General features: G+C 37.4%; 1 long non-coding RNA gene across 1 annotated transcript in view; it reads left to right on the plus strand.

Moving 5' to 3' along the window:
• The window catches only part of LOC109501315, a 334390-nt gene extending 314681 nt beyond the window's left edge, over window positions 1–19709 (plus strand). Inside the window, exon 4 of the long non-coding RNA XR_006601239.1 lies at window positions 17048–19709. This is a non-coding gene — a long non-coding RNA (uncharacterized LOC109501315). The remainder of the gene's footprint in view (window positions 1–17047) is intronic.
• Window positions 19710–21301: the final 1592 nt, after the last annotated feature.

The following is a 21301-nucleotide window of genomic DNA, read 5'->3' on the forward strand; positions in this document are numbered from 1 at the left end:
TGTAGCAAAGAATAATATTCACTGGTCTGCTTATACCACAGTTTATATATCCATTCAATTACTGAAGGACATTCTGATGGTTTCCAAATTTTGGCAGCTGTAAATAAAACAGCTATAAACATCCATGGGCAGGTTTTTGTGTGGACATAAATTTTCAACTCATTTGGGTAAATACCAAGAATAGTGATTGCTAGATCATATGATAAAAGGAAGGTTTAATTTTGTAAGAAATGGCCAGATGGTCTTCCAAAGTGGTTGTACGATTTTGCATTACAATAGGAATGGATGAAAGTTCCTGATGCTCTACATCCTTGCCAGAATTTGGTGTTGTCAGTGTTCTAGATTTTAACCATTCTAATAGATGTATAGTAGTATCTCATTGTTGTTTTAATTTGTAATTCCCTATGATATATAATATGGATCATCTTTCCATATGGTTATTTGTCATTCTTTATCTTTGGTGAAGTGTCTGTTTAGATCTTGTCCCCATTTATTTATTTTATTTTTTAGCCTGCGGCTTGTCTTCTTATTCTCTTGGTCCAATCTCTCTTAAACAGATTAAATAATCATAAATATAGCCTTGTATATTTACCAAGGTAATGGTCAGTTCTGCTGCTTTTCATTCCTTTGTATAGATATGTATTTTTATCTTATAATTTTCTTTCTACCTTAACCTTTCATATAGTGTATCTCTGTTGCTGTTGAATTATTTCAACACTTCTGTGCCTAAAAGGCATTAATTATGCTTTTATTTCTGAAAACTATTTTAATTTTATTTAGAAATCTAGCTATTTTGTCATTGCTTTAATCATTTCAGTACTTTAAATTTGTTGTTCCACTGTCACTTGACATGCATTGTTTCTGATAAGAAATCTGCTGTTATTCTCATATTTGTTTTTTGGTTCATTGAGTTTTTGAAGCTGTGGGTTCATTTTTTTTTTTTTTTAATTAAATTTGGAAATTTGGGGCATTATTTCTTAAAATACTTTTCTTGGTGTCTGTTTTCTTTCACAGATTCTAATTAAACTGGTTGAGGTTGTTTTAAGAATCGTGATGTTCTGGAGATTTTTTGTCTTTTTTTTCTATTTCTCATTTGTAATTTTTTATTGCTCTATCTGTAATCTTCTGTAATGCACAATGTTAATTCTTGCACATATGATTTCTTACATTGTAATTTTCATCTCTAGAAGTCAAGTTTGAGTCTTCTTCCCCCACCCCCCAGTATTGTTCAGACTTCTATATAACATTCTAAATCTTCTGGGTTTGACCATATTAAATATGGTTATAATAACTAATTTTTTTATATTCTTATCTACTTAGTATGTTATCTGTGTCATTTCTGAGTTGGTTTTTATGGACTGCCATTTTTATAAATTATGAAAAATAGTTGTTAGCTTCTTTGCATATCTAATAATTTTTAAATTAGATTTTACTCATTATGTGCTAGGTATTTTTTCATTCCTATAAATGCTCTTGGTTTATGGTATCAAAATGTGATTCAGTCGGGCACCTGGGTGGCTCAGTTGGTTAAGTGGCTGGATTTGACTTAGGTCATGATCTCACAGTTTGTGAGTTCGAGCCCTGTGTTGAACTCTGTGCTGACAGCTCAGAGCCTAGAGCCTGCTGCGGATTCTGTGTCTCCTCTCTCTTCCCCTCTCCTGCTCACATTCTCTCTGTCTGTCTGTCTGTCTGTTCTCTCTCTCTCAAATAAACAAACAACCATTAAAAACAATTTAAAAATTAAAAAAAAAAGATGTGATTCAGTTAACTTGCTAGTAAATTGATCCTTTCAGGTCTTGCTTTTTCATGTTTGTTATGTGGGACCAGAGAGTGTTTTTCTAATGTTAACTTTATCCCACTACTGAGGTAAAGCTTTTCTGAGTGTTCCATGTGATACGCTGTGAATTATGAGGTTTCTCACTCTTGGTGGTAGGAAAAGGAACTCTTCTCAACCACGTTTGAGCCATAGGGATTATTTCCTATCATCCTTTTAATGGTACTATTCCCAGTCACAGTTCATGTTCTCACATCCATTCACTGATCAGCATTCAGCCGAAGAATTTAGGGGGATCCTCTGCAGATGTTGAGTTTCTCCTCTGTGTGCAGTTCTCCTACTCTGTCCTGCAAATTTTAGCTGTCCTTCCTAATAAGAATTTTAGCTTTATCTCACCTCAAGGAGACGTCTGGGAACATCATAGTTCCCAGATATGTCATGGCCTGGAAATTATCCCTTGGCAATAAATTGAGAAATGCAAGAGATCATTTCATTTGTTTCTAATCTCTCAGAAATAATTGTCTTCTCTTGCCTGATTTCCAGTTTCTTTAAAATTGTTTTCCTTATATTTTGTCTTTTTGTCCTTCTTTGTCTCTGGTGGAAAGGCGAATTTTGACCTGTGACTCCATCTGGTTTGGAAATAAAATGTCTCTTTAATTGTAAAGCTAGGTCATGTTGTGTTTCTAACATTACATGTTAATTGTTTTGATTTGGGTTTTGTTGAGTTTGAATATTGATATAAATAAAACATATTGAAATTCTAAAAATGCAACATCTGAACATACTTTACTTTTAATTTCAATCATCTAGTCTTATTTAAATGAGCATTTATATGTGCATTAAAACAATTATTAAACTTTTTTTAAGTTTATTTATTTATCTTGAGAGAGAGAGAGAGAGAGAGAGAGAGCAAGAGAGAGAGCATGCACAAGCAGGAGAGGGGCAGAGAGATAGGGAGAGAGAGAATCCCAAGCAGGCTCCATGCTGTTAGGGCAGAACCCAGCATGGAGCTTGATCTCACAAACAGCAAGGTCATGACCTGAGCTGACACTAAGAGTCAGATGCTTACCAACTGAGCCACCCAGATGCCCCTAAAGCAATTAATTAAAGCAAGAAACCCAAGCACCTATTGTTTTTTTCTCTTTTTATATAAAGCATTTTGAAAAAATAATTTCCCAGTAGGATCATGAAACGCTAGAGGTTTTACCAAAGGATAAAGAAACTCCATTTTTCTTTAGACTGGACACTTTTGATGAATTACTCTCTTAAGACAATGTAATGATTTTTGAGACTCTTCCCAGGACGTTTCAGGCTCTGTAATACTAAAATTTGCCTTCATTGCTAATTTTTAAAATCCCACATTTAATTTTCTTTGCAATAACAGCTGTAATATTTTTTTTAAAGTTTATTTATTCAGAGAAAGAGAGGGCAGGAAGGGTAGAGAGAGAGGGAGAGAAAAAATCCCATGTGGCTTGATCTCACAAATTGTGAGATCATGACCTGAGCCATGATCAAGAAGCCAGTGTTTAACCAGCTGAGCCACCCAGGCACACTGTAATATATTTCTAAGTTTTGTCTGAGTTTATACAAAACAAATAATTCCAACATTCTATATTAAATAATATTATTCACATTATTATTGGAGTTGAAAATACAGTAAAGATAGAGGAGAATTCAGCAATCAGAAAGTCAATATCCAGAAATTCCTCCCAATTATTGAAATATTAAAAACAAACCAAAATGCTCTTAACATTTAATAGATATTAGATTAATTAAAATAATAATTAACTCTTAAGAGTATTTTGTGGGGGCGCCTGGGTGGCTCAGTCGGTTAAGCGTCCGACTTCAGCCAGGTCACGATCTCCCGGTCCGTGAGTTCGAGCCCCGCGTCGGGCTCTGGGCTGATGGCTCAGAGCCTGGAGCCTGTTTCCGATTCTGTGTCTCCCTCTCTCTCTGCCCCTCCCCCGTTCATGCTCTGTCTCTCTCTGTCCCAAAAATAAATAAACGTTGAAAAAAAAATTTTTTTTTTAAATAAAATAAAAAAAAAATAAATAAATAAACGTTAAAAAAAAAAAAAGAGTATTTTGTGATTGCCAAGCAGCTCTACTTCCAAGGAAGTCAGCTTCACTGATCCATTGTTTCCCCTTCCTTCCTTCCCTCTTTCTTACTTTCTTTCCTTCCTTCCTTCCTTCCTTCCTTCCTTCCTTCCTTCCTTCCTTCCTTTTACTTTCTCTTTCTTTCATGATATTGGGAGGATGTTGGGACAGTGGTGCTGAGTTATAATGATAAGTGATGATGGTAAAGCCATACCTAGTAGATTTTCATTCTAACACAAATAAAAGTGGAAAAGATTGACTTTAGATGCTTCCCTATACTTTTCCTTTTTTTTTTAATTGGTAGTGCAAGGAATAGTTTTAGATTCTTGTAGGTGTATGTCTCACAAATACATACACAGTGTAAAAAATTCAAAGCAATTATTCATATAACTGAGGCCTTAAAATTCCCAGTACATCTGATATTTCAAGATAATGAAAAACAGTTCAAAAAAATTGTTTTTGTTTTACATGCTTCATCTGCACATTACTCTTTCTATGCAAACATATCCTGATTATTTCTTGGGGTCCTCTCTCACTCCAGTCAGGTTTCAGTTTTTTAATTGATTTGACTGGTTATCTCACAACTGTATTTACACATTTACACCCAAGCAATTATCAGGTTCTAAAATAAACTTTAACAAATGACAGATATTACAACTTTTCCTTCTTGAATCGTGCCTGAGCTGAAAACAGACTGGTGGATTTATCTAGCCCTAAAATTGGTACGCACGTGTGTGTGTGAGCACATTTATATAGTCTCCAGTTTTTTTTTTTTTCAAGTTTTCATCCACCAAGCAGCTTTGTGAAACAGATGCTATTTATTATGTCTTTGTCTTCCCCTATGTTGATATTAATTTTAGAAGTAATTGGGAAACATTAACTCTAAAAGCTAAAAGCCCTTGTCAAATTGAATGTGATCAGGAAGGCATCAGAATATTACAAGAGTCTGTTAGAAATACGTATGCTTATTGGTTCTTGCATAGTCTTCTTTCTGCCAAGATCTATATTTATACATGTTCCCTGTTTGCTTCCTTAGAAATCTATAAATTCTATCTATATCCGTCTGTCTGACAAATGTATTACCTTATATACCAAAGGAGAATTTTATCAGGAGAATTTTAATGGCCTGTAGGTATTGAACACAGCTGGTGACAAACCATTTCTTCTGTTATTGACCACAGCTTTAAAACAGCTTTCAAAACAGCATTCATGGAAGTCAGAAAACTTGGGTACAATGTGTATCATTCATTGAAATAAGGTACTGTTTGTAGAACAAAAATGCAGATGTTCTTGGCTTTATTATTGAATTTAGATGATGTTATTATATCTGCCCCTCTGAAGAAATCCTTAAGTTTAAACATTGAAAAAAGATGTTAAAAAATTATGCCACTCAGGGGGGCTGGAAGAGTTTAACTGATTCTGATTTCTACTTTTCAAATTCGAAGTACACTGTAATCTCATAGTTTTTCCAAACTTTTCCCTTTACTATGTGTTTAGCACTTTTTAATGTATTATTTAATCTACACACACAAAAAAAAAATGCCTGTGAGGTAAATAATCTTAGAATTGTTTTAGTAATGAGAAAACTAAATTTGGGTAGAATTGACCAAATGTTTACAGTTGACATTTCAACTAAGGCTTTTCTATTAAAAAAGTTATTTCTTATTAATTACACAATATGCTCTCAGTTAAGTAGCAGAGGGTGATGATATTATGAGTACTTTAAGTTGGTAGAATGTAGGGACAGAAAGAAACGACAAAAGCCCAGGGAGTCATATATTCCCTGGCACATATTCAGCATTAAAAAAAAAAATCATGGATGAATAAATTAAATATCCAGATATATCAAGAAACATAAAAGATGCATTTCTTCACAAAATTTTTCTATTTTCTTTCTCCCCTTGCCTTTCTTGCTCTATAGCATTTAACAGTGTATCATTTTAAGAAAATAAAACTAATGTAAAAGTTCATAATGATGATTGAGCACCTTATGCACATTGTCATGAACCCATTTTATTTGAGTCATTGTCAGACCACTGTGTTTGACAAATTGCCGTGCATTTTCAGAATCAACAACTAAGAGATTTTGGATTTTATTTTATGAGAAGAAGTGTCATTTAGATATCCACCATCAATTGCAACTTTGCACTGAGATTTTAGTAAAATAATTTGCTTTTACTTTCTATTGTAATTTTTAGAGTGCCTTAGTTGAAATCTCATTATTACTTTCTTGAAATTTGGTCTAGATTAGACCATAAAGGACACTAACTACATTACTAAAAAGTACTACTTTATTTCAAAAGTGCAACTGTATTTCAAATGGTTAGTTTTGTGTCTTGAATATGATGATCAGATATTATCTCTTATAAGAAAAGGAAAAAAAAGGATTTCTTTTGAATCTTACAGCTCTATGAGTCTTTTCTCTTTAAATCAAACTCATACCTTAAGAACAATGACATCTTTCAAGTAATGGAATATTTATTAAACTTATTTGCTCAGGCATGTCTTATTCAACAGTTTTCAACCTTACAACTATATTTTCATTTATTCACTCATTTTTAAAAATATTACTGAATACCTACTATATCCCACGTCTGGTGCTAGATTCTCTGGATACAGTGGTGAAACAAAGCAGATACAGTATTGTCAATGTGTTGTAGTGGGTTGGCCTGGGAGATCTTAATTAAATACTGATAGAAATGTATTATGATAAAGTATGTCAGGTGGTTGAAGAAAAAAGACATAGTATCAAGAGGCCTGATCTGGTCTGGTGTGGGATGAGAAAGTTGGTCAGGAAAAGTCTTCTCTGACTTTTTTTTAAGGGATTTAACTTACTTTTTCTTAAGGGATATGTAAAAATTAGTTAGACAAAAAAGAGAAGCAGTAACTCAGAATAAGAAACTGTACAATCAAAAGCTTGTGAGGTGAAAATGAGCTTGGCTGCCTTGGAAGGAAAGACAGGGTGACATGGGGTAGCCAAGAAAGGTAGAGGCCAGATTACCTAGGATTTGAGGCCATTCTAGGTTTTAGAGCCTCTACCCCAGGAGCATTGGAAATCCGTTGAAGGATTATACCTAACCGACATTGAATAAATATTTAGACTTCTTTTTCTGGTAAGGTGAATCACCCCACAAGCTAGAAGAAATATCCCCTTTGGCTGTAACTTTTAAATATTGAACATGGCAGAGTATATATCCCAAGTCAGAGTAAATGCTATCCTTTTATAAATGAATAATGACTTAGGACAAAAAAAAAAAATGATTACGTTTACTGTTTGCTAACATGTGAATGATTTGGAAAATCTTACTACAGAATTTCTCTGTGAGGGCTATAGAACATGAGCTTCCTAAAACCGCATTCTACTGCAGATAATTAATTGGCCCTGCGCCCCAGTACGTGACTCTCAGTAAAGTTCTGACGGAGTAGATTCGATCCTGAAAGGGTAAATGTCGAGAGCCTGCCATCCTCAGACGCCTGGGCTTATCCTTGCTGTTTCCTGACAAGTTATTTTCTGTTTACCTGAAATTTCCTTAAATAATGTGTTCTTAATTCTTTCCCTCTTAAACTTCCTAAATTTAATCACTGGTTATTTTTTCTATGTTTTGATATGATTTTGACTTCTCATTTCATTGCTTTTCTCATTTCTAATTTATTTTTATTTTATCAAAGTAGTACATGCAAATGTAACATTAAATAAAAGCTAAAATGCCATTCAGCCCCCAAAGATTGTATTGGAAAAAAAAAAAACATTATTCTCTTCTTTCCGCCTTCCTATCCCATTTTTTTGTTCCCCAGATACAAAATCTTTTAATTCTTTAACGGGGTTTGTGTGTGTGTGTGTGTGTGTGTGTGTGTGTGTGTGTGTGTGTGTGTGTGAAAAATAAACTGCCAGATTTCTAAGTAATAGGTATATTGATATGTACATATTCAATATTTAGTAATTATCAGCTTCCTCTTTTTATGGAAAAATATGTTGTCACACATTCCTGATTTCTTCCTATAGTATACCCCTTACATATTTATAATTTTTTACTGTAGTAAATCGTTGTCTCGTTTTTGCATCTCTACTTACACACTTTCCTTCTCTTTAGCTTCCCAACTCACTCCATTTACATTTCAAGTTTTCAATTTCATGAGCATTTCTGAATGGTTTCAGAGCAAATGGTTTTATTTTTTTCTTCTGTGGAATCTTCTACCTGCAGATGCTTAGGGTTGACTGCTGTGGCCCATACGCACTCACACACACACACACACACACACACACACACACACACACACTGGAAACCAACATTCATCTCCATTCCCTTTGAATATTCTTCTCTGCTAACAGAGGCTGGAAGCTGGCTGGAGGCTGCATGTTCCAGAATTTTGTAGTAGCCATATTCCAATTTAGATTCCACCAGTAAGAGCCCCATGTCCAAGTTTTGGAAGAGAAGCAAGAGTCTTCATGGCAGATACCTGAGTTTTGCATATGAAAGATACGAAGGCCAGCCAGTGGTTTCCTGGCATTCTGTTGCAATCACACACTTCAGTGCTAAAGGCAGTTGATTACTGATTTTCCCTAATTGTTGCAGTTCTCTGATTCCCTTAAAGCTAGTAAAGGATTTCCTGACCTTCACATCCCCAGCGTTTCAAACATTTTGAACCCCTCAGGGGCACCAGGGTGGCTCAGTTGGCTGGCATCAGACTTCGGCTCAGGTCATGATCTTGTGGTTCATGAGTTCAAACTCCACCTTGGGCTCCCAGCTGTTAGTGCAGACCCTGCTTCAGAGCCTCTATTCCCCTTTCTCTCTGCTCCTCCCCTGCTCATGCTCTCTCTCTCTCAAAAAAATAAATAAACCTTGAAAAAAAATTATTCATTTTAGCCATGATTTATTTATTCAACTGATTTATTTAACCCAATTTATTCAGTTAACTAACTGAATACCAGCTCTGTGCCAACTAAAAGAGCATGAAAAAAAATTATAAAGCCTTCCAGTGCTGAATGCATTAATTAAGCCTCACATAGAATAAATAGTTAATTTAGTAGTTCAAGTAACAGTTTCAGCATGTGCCAAAGGAATTTGTGGGAAAAAGGGAAATCAGTGTGCTGAGTACACAGCTGCAGGGGAAACTGCTAAGGGCAGGTGGGACTCAAGCTAGGCCCTTGATAAAAGTACTTTGGGGATAGTTGGAGAGAAGGAAGGGCATGCACTATGGAAAAAAATATATGAGACCAGAGACTTGGAACTAGAAATAATTGTAGCAAGTCAGAAGCAGTAAGAGTGAAATGGAATGAAAAGTAAATGATAGGTCAGTTAGATAGACCTACAGATGCACAAGATTTCTGATGGCCTCAGAAACCAGGCCAAAAATGTATTTATAAGAAATGAAAGTTGAGGATTATCATTCAGAGTAGATGGCATGATAAGAACATATCTTGAGAAAACTGGGTTAGCCTCTCAGCTGGCATTGATGTCAGCTACATTACAGTTTTTGGTTTGATTTAAAATGGGTTAAACTCTAAGGTCAAGAGGGAGGCATACCCATCCAGGGTGGGCCATGCACCCAGAACTCCAGGGATGCTATTACATAGAACAAATGTGTAGTGGGAAGGTGGGCAAAAAGAACAAAAACAGAGACATTTGCTCTAGTCTAAGTGTACAATGTATTTCGAAGAAATCTGTGGGACTTCAGGACCTGTTGTCTGAGAGTTATTGTAATGTTGGTTTTTTTAAATGTTTTTCTTAAGTTTATTTATTTATTTTTGAGAGAGAGAGAGAGAGAAGGAGGGGCAAAGAGAGAGGGAGACAGAGAATCCCATGCAGGCTCCACAACATCAGCATAGAGCCTCACATGGGTCTTGAACTCATGAACCATGAGATCATAACCTGAGCAGAAATCAAGAGTTGATGGTCACTTAACTGACTGAGCCACCCAGGTGCCCCTGTAACATTGGTTCTTTACTTCTGTAATGGCTGTCCTACCAGTTTCTGCGATGTCCTTTCAGCATGAATAGCTCTGCACTCTCTAATGGACTATTCCTTCTGTCCTTCATGACTCCCAGCCAGTGTCCGTGAGCTCTGTCATCATCTATTCCATCTTTACTGGCACAAAAGATAGGATACACAGAGGATCTCAATCACAACTGCTATTAGGTACTCAGGGATAAAACTCAAATGGGAAAAGGGACATAGCAAAGATGTAGCAAGTAGTCTGAGTCCAGAAGAATGAAAGAAACAGGCAAGTTACAGCTACAGTTTGTTGAAGGATGAGGTCCTGCCTTTAGATTGACACACGTTGACTTGGAGATTTTAGATGATAGCAGAATTTCTAATTGTGGTGATTTACGTTTGTCCTGAAAGTTGGATGAAAGAATAGAAGGAAAATATTGTGATAGGCAGATGAACAGAGAATATTCCAGAATGGTGATTATCAACCCTATTCTTCCCAATGCTCCCTTCTTTATACAAAGTCTTTTGTAATGTGTATTTACTAACCATAAAGTGAAATTCACAGATTGTATAACCTACTTACTCAGGAGCAAACAGGGGAGAGGAGCAGAAGGAGAGAGAGAAAGAAAGAGAATCCCAAGCAGGCCCCATGCTCAGCACAGAGCCCAACGTGGGGTCGATCCCATGAGCCATGAGATCACGACCTGATCTGAAATCAAAAGCTGGACACTCAACGGACTGAGCCACCCAGGTGTCCTAAAAGAATTAATTCCTACATTCCAGAATCAAGAAAAATAAATGTATTTTAGTGTACAATGATGTTTTAGAATCAGAAATAACAGTGTATAGACTCCCCATTCACAGTACGTGTGTAAGTACGTATATGCATGTATATATGCATTAGGTAAGTATGTACACATGTATACAGATTTATGTGTATATGTGTGCACATATATGATGTCAAGGACACACTGTAAGGAAATTAGATCATGGTGCCAATGCTACCACTGACTCCTAATCCAATACTTCTTCAACCATACAAAGAATTCCAAGGAGCTGTTTAGTCATACCTATTGGGAGACACAGGATACGCCATGAGGGTCTTTTCATTAGAGTGGATGTGTATAAATAATGTTATTATTTATCTCTTTAACCAGATATCTTTCATCCAACATTACAAAGTTAAATATTCAGACCCTATAGAGGAAGAGCTGCCCTCTGTCATTCTCACACGGACAAAGAAACTCCAAGTCAGTATGCATGTAATTTACAAAAGAGGCATACTATGTCTATAATTTATCTTGATTTCAGTTATGAGACAGATTTTAGTTGTCTATTTTTTCCCTTCTTCCCTCCCACTTTTGCTTAACTTCCCTATCATTGATAGCTTTTGACATATTTTAATGGATGTTTTTATAGTAATAGGGAAAGCTGGGATATTCATATCAGACCCACTATTTGCCATTCTGGGGTGATTCAGCAATATGTCACAACAGTGTAGGGAGAAATAAAAACACAGCCTATGCAGTCTGGTAGCTCCAAACATCAAGTCCCCTTCCCAACTCACTACCCAGAAAGAACCTAAAGCTTTTGCTTAGAATTTTTTTTTTCATTCAGGCAGTGTACCCTCATTGATTTTGTAATGTGTAATTTAAAAGGGCAGTCAGGCTAGTACATAATCTTGTGTCCAGTAAAGACAGGGCTATTTACATGGCCAAGCACCAGATGAAATGTAAAAGTTCCAATTGACTAACAAGTACATAATTCAAGCCAAATCACATCAGGGGAGCCTGTGTGGACTCCAGCACAAAAGCCTCCCAAGGGACTGTGGCACAGATCGCTTTGCATTGAAATCAAACCGGTACAAATTGCGGAGTTCTCAGGGTTTGAGTTTTTACTAAGAACTCATTCTCTATTGGAATTTATTCCTTCCTCCTCACCAGAGACAAAGAGGAACTCTCCCTGTGTTTTAGGGAGTTGTAACTGTCATTTCTCCAGATTTTAAGGTGGCCATAATAAAGTCTTTCTCATAGGGTTATTGTGAGCATTAGTGAAACAGGTATACAAAGTGCTTAGCATTGCTGTCTGACAAACCACAACAGTTAATAGATGGTTGTCATTCTTTTTCTTCTCCTTTATTCATTCATTCAACAGGTAATGATTGTTTGGATGTTGAGTGCCAGGCAAACAACATCAACTGCGAAAGACAAAATCCATGCTCCGTAGGTGGGAAGGGGGTGGGGTCTATAAACAAAATAAGTAAGTAAAAATATATGCAATAATTCAGGTGGTGAACATGTTATGACAATAAAATGTAGAACAAAATAGAAGAATCAGAGTGCTGGGTGCTAGTGGAAGAAATGTATTGCTGTATTTATAAGTGGGTAGAGAAGCCCTCTCCCTGACGGTGACAGCTAATCACACTTGAAGAATGGGGTAGGGAGTAGTTCTACAGATGTCTGGGGAAGAAGGGTCCAGCCAAGTAGGGAAGAAGATGCAAACCCCAGAAGAACAGTTCGGGTCAGAGTCACATTAAGTCAGATGGAGGAAAGGGGAAAAGGAGAAAGGAAAGAAAAGATTTTTTTAAAGGAGAATGTTTAATTCATCTGTAGCTACGACATACTGGGTACTTATTACATTTACTCACCTATAGTTGTTCAATACATATTTACTGAGTGAATTTATACATAGTTATAATTTATTGAGCCCTTAATATGCTAGGTAGAATTCTAAACATATTTTACATAATACGACATATAAATCTGAAAACAAACTATAGTTTGGTGAGCAACAACCTATCATCATTGAAATAAGATACGTTGTCAAATGCATAGATTGATAATATTTATTTAACAGCCAGTAGTTTAAATATGTATTTATTTATATGAATGTCAAGTGCTTTTGTCTATTTTTGGTGGTCTCTAAAGTCTTAGAATTGCAGAAAATATGATTTCCTTCATATACTTGTAAAAGACTCTCCTGGCATCCTATGTTCATCAGCCTAAATAAGGGCATCCTTTATTCAGTTAATCGGTTGAATTAGAGTTCCTAAGCAAGAATGGAATAATATTCCACAAATCTAAAATGAAATAATCTATTTTTATCTAAGCACTTTGCCCTTCAGCTTTCATAATCTGTAAAAGAAAAAGGAAATAGTCACACTTTATAGTCCCTACCATCACCACTGTAGCGTTGTTTCAAACTCTTCCTTCTCCTTAACTCCCAGGTGAGTCCTGACATCCTGGACCAAAGCTTTGGTCCTTCCAGCTGTCCTTCACACTATCTTCCTGAGCTGGGCTTTTCTCACCAGCCCTGTAGCCATTAGCGACATCCAAGATTGCTTCCATGTTTACCTTGTTAATTATCATACTTAATAATTTTTAAAGGCATACTAGCTCTAATTTATACATAACCTATTCAATAAAATTAACAGCTTCCAATTCTCTATGGAATGGTATCTAAACTCTTTACTGATTGTTCTGCCAGCAACTCATGATAATTTTGTGTCCGGCATTGTTTTAGGTTCATCAGGAGTTGCAAAGATAAAGGATTTTATACAAGGAATGCCATGTAGAGCTTTGATTCTTAAACTCATAATTAACAGCCTGATGAAAATTGGATGGACATAATGAGAGACTCAGCAGGAGTTAGGACGCTGTTGTAAAAGTTCTGTTATCAAGTGAGCTTTTTAAAATATAATAACCACATAATTATTAAGCACCTTTTACATGGCTCACTGTTTACATGCTGCAACTCTAATAGGTTCCAAATTACACATTTGCTGCGGTTGCCTTGAAATATGCATTTTTGCTCACCACGTCACTTGTCATGATACTGTGCCTTATGCCTTCAGTAAATAGATCATTTGGGTCCTGTCACTAATTAAGTTCATAATCTTGAGCAAATACTTTATGCCCTTGAACTTTTGTTGGATTAGATCTATAAACTATCAGGTAGTCCTGTAAGTCTATGATCACCCCAGTGAGAATAATCAGAAATTTCCCCCAAAGAGTGTGTTCTGAATGTGTTCTCTCAAGGATTGTTTCTAAGGCCAAACATTAAGTATCTACCAATAGAAAATTGGCTAAATAAATTATGGCATATTATTATGATGGAAGAAACATGCTGTTTTTACAGGCTATACAGTATCTATTAACCGCCATTCATTATTGAAAGCAAAAATGGTTTATAAATCATGTATAGCATAGCATGACCTCATTTATCAGGAAAAATATTAACCGTAGTGTAAATTTAGGTAATCTCTGGAAGGAAGAGTTCCAGACAAATTCTATTTTCCTCTTTATATTTTCTTCATCGTTCGATTATTTTTGCAATGTTCCTGAATCATTTTTGGATTCAGATAAAAGAGCTATATAAACGTTAGGAAAAGTAAAACAGACTACACTAGATTATCAAAATAAACATAAAATATAACCCCATGATTATGTAAATGAATGTGCCATACCCTCTAGGTATTTCAGAGCTTTCTCAACTTATCTATACTCAGAACAAAAATCCCATTTCATTCAAATATTAGAACATCCTAATGGTAGAAGGGAGAATGGGTAATGCGAATGTTTAAGTCTGCTATCACGATTATAGCTTTCTTGTCTGAATTTTTAAAACATCGCAGATATTTTCTGAGGCAATGAAATAAGTCCATGAGGAAAAATCTGGTTCTCAATATACTGATCTCTCACTTTTTATTTATTGGTCATAACAGGCAATTAGCCCATTAAAGGAGATTTCTGTTTGGTCTCTCATGTGGAAATGTGAACTGCTTTTTCTTTCTTTCCTCTACCTTATTAAGTAAAAACTGCAGAAGACTCGGAATCGTTGCACCTGAATCCAGTTGGCAGCACCCAATTCAGTTTCAAAGTTGAAAGGTTTAGCTGTTCAGTCCCCGCTGCTTGAAGATTCTGTATTCCCAATTTAGAGTGTCAAAAAGCTATAGCTAATTACTCTCATAGCAGCGATAATCACACCAATTATGATTCTTAAAAGAACCGGGAGACAAGAGTACAGATAAGACCCACAAAGACAAGGTAGGAGAAAAAAAAAAAAAAAAGACTGATTTCAAATGTTATAAACCTGAACCTGCATAGACTTTTCCTTTTGGAAAGAATAGCAATTAAAAAAGAATGAAAGAATCAATTTGTGCCCGTTGAATCTATCAGATATATGTGATCTATCAGTTGTGTCTTCATACCCTATTTCCTGTTTCTCCTGAGGACCACTGCCAGCTTCCTGTTTGTAGCAGTTGTCAAACCCCATCTTCTTCCCACTCCAAAACATATTTAAAAAAAAAAAAAAGATGAGCAGTAACTCTAAGGAAATGAAATTTATAAAAGGAAATATATTGTCCCTTCAAGAGAGTTTAGGTAACTTTATGGAAGCTGGTAAAAGTTACAGAGAAACCATGAGTCATGGGTAAATGCCTTTATCCACAAATCCACGACATTTCTTTTTGCACAAACATGTGCAATTGTGCACAAATGCACGTGTTTCTTTCTGTTTTACTTTATTTTTTTTTTAATTTTTTTAATGTTTATTTTATTTTTGAGACAGGGAGAGACAGCATGAACAGGGGAGGGTCAGAGAGAGGGAGACACAGAATCTGAAACAGGCTCCAGGCTCTGAGCTGTCAGCACAGAGCCCGACGCGGGGCTCTAACTCACAAACTGTGAGTGAGATCGTGACCTGAGCCGAAGTCGGATGCTTAACCGACTGAGCCACCCAGGCGCCCCCTGTTTTACTTTAAACATAGTGGACACTTGTATTATGCTACATTAGTAATAGTAACAGAAGGAAAATCATCTAGACTATACTTTTAATCCATTCCTCAAATTTGATAAATCAGTAAGCAACACTTTTTATTTGAAGATTGTACTTCATATTTCATGTCAGTTATGATGATCAAACCAGGTTAGGTTTAATTTACAACATACTAAGCCTGCTGCAAAACGATCCATCTATCAATATCACATATTGTACTAGAGTCTCAATAGTAGGTAGGATCGCAGAGAACATGAAGACCGTAAGCTTGTTGAAGCAGTGGTATATGTTCTCAGGATTGAGTCTTCCTTCTCCTATGTTCTCTGTTTCTGTAGAAAAACAACTAATTGTTTTTCAGGTGGTTTGATGAAACTGCCATACCAGTAACCCTTTGTTAGAGAGGATGCATTATGTAAAATGCAGTGAAATGCATATCCCTTTGTCTTGGTCAGTTCAGGCCGCTATAACAAAGTGCCAGAGACCGGATGGCTTATAAACACCAAAGCTTTTATCTCTCACAGTTCTGGAGGCTGGAAGTTGGAGAGCAAGGTCCCAACATGGTCAGGTTCTGGCGAGACACCTTTTCTGGTCACAGACTACTGATGTCTTATTCTATCTTTGCACTATGAAAAAGGAGAGACATCTAGCTCTCTGTCCTCCTCTTATAAGGACAGTAGTCCCATTTGTGAGAGCTACACTCTCATGACCTAATCACCCCCCCAAAAGCCTGACCTCCAAATACCATCACCTTGGGCTTTAGGTTTCAACGTATGAATAGGGTGGGAGAGACATGGTCACACAGTCACTTTATAACCCCCTTCAATTTACTCTTTGGAGTGAAGTAGGAAATAAATGAATGAACACATTAGTAAGAACTTGGTGCCTCTGGCAAGGACACGCATCATGGATTGCAGAGAACATAGGTGGAGATACAGACATTCAGCATCAGTTAAAGCTCCCTGTAAAGGAACCAAGTGTTTAGTTGATTCAGGGTGAAATTGGGCTACTTCTCTGCTATTTAAGCTGAGATGATTTCATCCCATTTTCTATTAATGCTCTGGATGCCTTCTGAAAATAATGCCAAGAGACTGTGCTGCCATATGGCTGAGATGCAGACCTCTCTGAAAGCGTCACCCAAAAGAGCCTGCCGAGGACTCAGCCACGGGCACATCTCTTTTCCTCTCCTCTTTCTGCTCCCTCACTCCCCCACATGCCCACCCTCCTTCCATTCTTCCCTCAAATGTTCTGTAGCTGTCAGGTTTCTTTCATAGAAATATGTGAAATTATAATGAGACAAGAGTTAGACGTGCTGGAGCTGAAAAGAAAGACTAAGATAAAAAAAAAAAGGAATTGCTACGCTCTTTGAAAGCCTTTCAGAGGAGGAAAGAAGTAGATGAAGGGGTTACCCTGCCCAGGAAGCTCTCCCCTTGCACATTTAACTTTCAAAACTGCCTCTGATCATTTTCCAGGGCACTGGTGCTGAATTAAACCGGGTCCAAACAAAGCTTCACTGTGGGGCTGAGCAAGTTGAGACCCAAGGATTCTGCCCTTCCGGCCTGAATAGCCATCAGCTCTGAATTGTCGATCACAGTCCGTGACCTCTTCACGATCAAAGTCACATAGTTAGTAAGTGGTAACACCGGGTCTGAAACCTAGGCTTTCCAATTAAAAATAGCCCATTTTATAAGTGATAGAGTTTGGCTCAAGAATGTTAATGACTTGCACAAGATCTCAAGCTGAAATTTATAGGCAAAGCAGGCACTGGACCCCTGGGCTCCCTGACCAGGGAGCCATGCTTTTCTATATTCTGGCTGACACGATTGTTCTGGTGTGAATATGCATACTGTTCACTGAGATAAGGAAGGTTTGTAGTGGAAGATTACAGGTTTCATTTTGAATATGGTGAGGTCGATCTGTCTGTAGTGAAGTTAAATGGAATTCCATCAGGTATTCCTGGAGCCTGGTGTTCCTGGGAGATACTTGGATGGGAGATACAGACTTGGAATTCATGAAAGTTGGATAGAAATTGAATCCGAAGGAATGGGTTAAGATACCCAAAGGGAGTGCACTGATTTAGAAGAGAAGTGGATTTAGAATTCAATGCTGGAAAATGGCAGAATTTAAGGCATAGGCAGGAGGTAATGCCTTTGAACAGGATGAGAAAAAATAATCCAATTGCTGGGCACATTGGGCAATCATGAAATTTAAAAAAAGAAATCTGGAAGTTAAGTTTTAGTAGCTCATTTGACCTGCAGTGACCTGAGAGACACCCTGAAGGCTCTACCTGGATATTTCCGGGATCCCAGTATTCAGGTATCCTGGATGTTACTCAGACGTTACAGAGCACTTACTCAAAGTTGCCACACCCTGCCCTTTGATTCTGGGTTTGTGAAACGTCTCACGTCTTCAGAGAAGTAAGTGAGGACGTTTGACTCCAATGAGGTCTCTTAAACCGGGCTGTTCTTTGGCCAACCTGGAATTTTCACTGTACGTAAATCTTGTGGAAAAACTTTAGTGGGCTTGTGTATCTCTCTGATCCTATGAGCCCATGAGCAGGCATTCACAGGTGGGGAAGTGCTGGGCTCCTGGCTCCCTGTGTCACTACCACCCCTTGCTTCTGCCAGAGTGGGACCAGTTTTCAGCCTCCGCAACCTCCAGATTTTATGGTCTCCTCTGAAAGTCAGGGAGCCCTTTCCTCCAGCAAGCTCTTCCTCTCAGCTGCAGCTCTGAGCTACCAAATACAGTTATAAAGTTCTTCCCAAAGAGGTGGCTCCCTACCCTCAATTTCCACAAGTGTTTATCAAGATTTCAGAGTGGTTCCATTCTTTGGGTTTTCTCCGGGGCCATAGATTGGTCTCAAGTGTGTCTTGGGGATAGGCCATGATAAATCCATTCTTGCAATCCTTCCTTTGTGGTTGCTTTGATTACTTTTTGCATCATATTCCAGAAGATTTATGGCATAGTGTCTTCACTGGGACATTGCTTAAGAGACTGGAATTTGGTCTCACAAAATACAGATAGGCTACAGTTGTTGTGGACCCAGCTTCTGTGATGTTGGGCCTTCCTCATTCTTTGGGTGTGGGCAGGGTACTTTGATGAGGGTGTGTTGGTTGATCTGGGCTGCTGCTGCTTGTTGTTCTGTTGGCTTTAAAATATTGTAGTTGGGGTAAGAGGCTTTAAATTAGCCATGGGTATTTTGACTTCAAGGGCTGACTGTACTGGACTCTACAAGTAAGTGCTTATTTCTGTACAAGGAGAGAATTAAGCAAGGGCTTTGGTCCTCTACAAAACACAGGTCACAGATGAGAGCCAACAGGCACGTGTCCTAAGTCAAAAAGGGGATAAGGACAAGATAGTCTTGCAGGTTTTGATTGAAAAATGGGGCCCAGCAAGAAAGGCCGGCCACAGGGGTTATTAACAGGTGTGTACCCTTTCTTCAGGTTTGTGACCTAAGAATGAAGGCTGCCTCAGTTTCCTACTTTAGTTTTCTCTAAGGAGATATGATGAGGACTAATAGATATTTGGTATCCAGAGTGAGTTTTTGTACTAAAAATCCCTCCCCTGTATGATAAAATTATTTCCCATAAAAACCAGGTAATAATCAGTATAATAATTATTTTTGCTTGTCCTTTAATTTGTAAAATAACTCAAAAGGAAGAATAAATTTGTGTTTTAAAGGTGTTATTGAAATTCAGGCAAATATTTCATGCATGACCTGAAATTGAGACCAGCTACACAAAAGTACTGCAGCTCAGAGTTGGCATTCTGTTTCATTCTTGCAAACATTAAGCACAAACGAAAACTCCATTGTGCAGGCAGAATCAAAGAAACTCAAGTTAGGCTCTTTGCCTTTGCAATCACTGTGCCATCATGTTTATTTTAATCTGTGGTTTAAATGCCAGGATATATAATACAGCAGGGGCTGGGGATACAAATTGCACTTGAAACGAACTTGAACAATTCTAAACATTTATACACTTGCTTTTGAATCACATATATATAGAGGAGTCTGCTTATGTTGGGGGCATTTACAGGGGTGCTCAGAATTACTTTCCAGATAAAAGTGCGGTGTTTATTGGGGTGCCTGGGTGGCTCAGTCAGTTGAGCATCAGACTTTGGCTCAGGTCATGATCTTGCCATTGGTGAGTTCAAGCCCTGCGTCAGGGCTCTGTGCTGACAGCTCAGAGCCTGGAGCCTGCTTTGGATTCTGTGTCTCCCTCTCTCTCTACCCCTCCCCCATTCACGCTCTGCCTCTCTCTGTCTCAAAAACAAATATAAATGTTAAAAAAAAAAAAGCGCAGTGTTTATTAAAGGATAGGTAAAAATATGTAAAATTAAAGCTCATATATTGTTAAAATCTAATCGTAGCAATTGTTTCAAACTTAAACCAATAAAAGATGTTGTCAGAAAGGATTATTTTATCACTAATTTTGTCTAGAATTACTGACGAATGGTAATAAAAATCAGACCAACTTTTAGTATTATTACAGTTATTAATTTTCTTAAAGCAACTTCTGACCCCACCAGTCTGCTCTTGGTGGGTCAGTGGTTAATCAAGAGCTCCATAGTAGGTAAAGAAAAGTTTTTATAAGCCTTTGAAGCATTAGGAATGAGAAAAAATATATATTTGCTATTTTTAAGTTAATGTAGCTAGATTGTGGGCACCATAATGAAAGTGATTAGTTATAGAGCTACTGGCCTAGGGAGGAAGTGTAGATGGAGTATAATTTGTGGAAGTCTTTCCTGATCCAGCACTTGTGATTCTGTGAAATAGTTTCCCAAGTCTGGGATTCAGTGTCAGCATACATACCTGACTAACAGACCTAACAGTGTATTTTCCTAGAGATACCTATCAGTAGCCTACCTATCTGGATAGGTGATATTTAACACCATCTGTACCCTTTGCTTCCTTTCTAGGATTATTCTTCAGTTAGGCAGGGAATCTGGTGCTGTGTATTAAGAACCCTTCAGAAACATAGTTACTATTACATCTGGGATTCGATAAACTAACCCTACAAAATGTAGAATCATCTCTTTTTATCCCAGTTAGCACATTCAGTCAAAAATCCCTGATCGGTGAAACTATATTAGTCAATTCAACTTGATCCAAAATAATATCCTACCCTCTTGGCTTGAGTCTGTTTCCACATATATTGCTCAGGTATTTCTCAGAAATAAAAAGTAAGTAAATAAAAGTTTTAATAGTTGGGGGAGTTGTGAGTTTTCTCCTCCCAAGGTGAAGTTTGCATTTGCACCCATAGTGAGGGACACTGAGATTCGGTTCTAATCAAGGGTCTTGAAACAATGAGAGTTGGTTGCCACTAGGGCCTGAGGACAATTAGCTTCCCCTTACAGGTGACCATGAATAGGGTCATTCCTAGGTCTTTGGAACAATCAGTAAATCACTTCAGATAAGAGAACGGGGACTGCTCATTTCAAAGAGAGAATTAATGAGTGTTTAAGTGCTTCAAGGGTGGGGACAGGAATAGTTCAGAGAACACTGAATCTCCTCAAGTTTTCCTTAAGATATCATGCCAATACTCAAGGTCCTATATACTTTCTTGTAAATGTCTTCAGATTTTCATAGGAAACCTTGTGAGACAGTAAATTTATTTATTTTTTGTTTATTTTTGAGAGAGAGAGAGAGATAGAGTGAGTAGGGGAGGGAAGAGAGAGAGAGGGAGAGAGAGCATTCCAAGCAGCCTCTGCACTGTCAGCACGGA

The sequence above is a fragment of the Felis catus genome, chromosome B4 (genome assembly GCF_018350175.1).
Source record: "Felis catus isolate Fca126 chromosome B4, F.catus_Fca126_mat1.0, whole genome shotgun sequence".
In the NCBI taxonomy this organism is placed as follows: Eukaryota; Metazoa; Chordata; class Mammalia; order Carnivora; family Felidae; genus Felis; species Felis catus.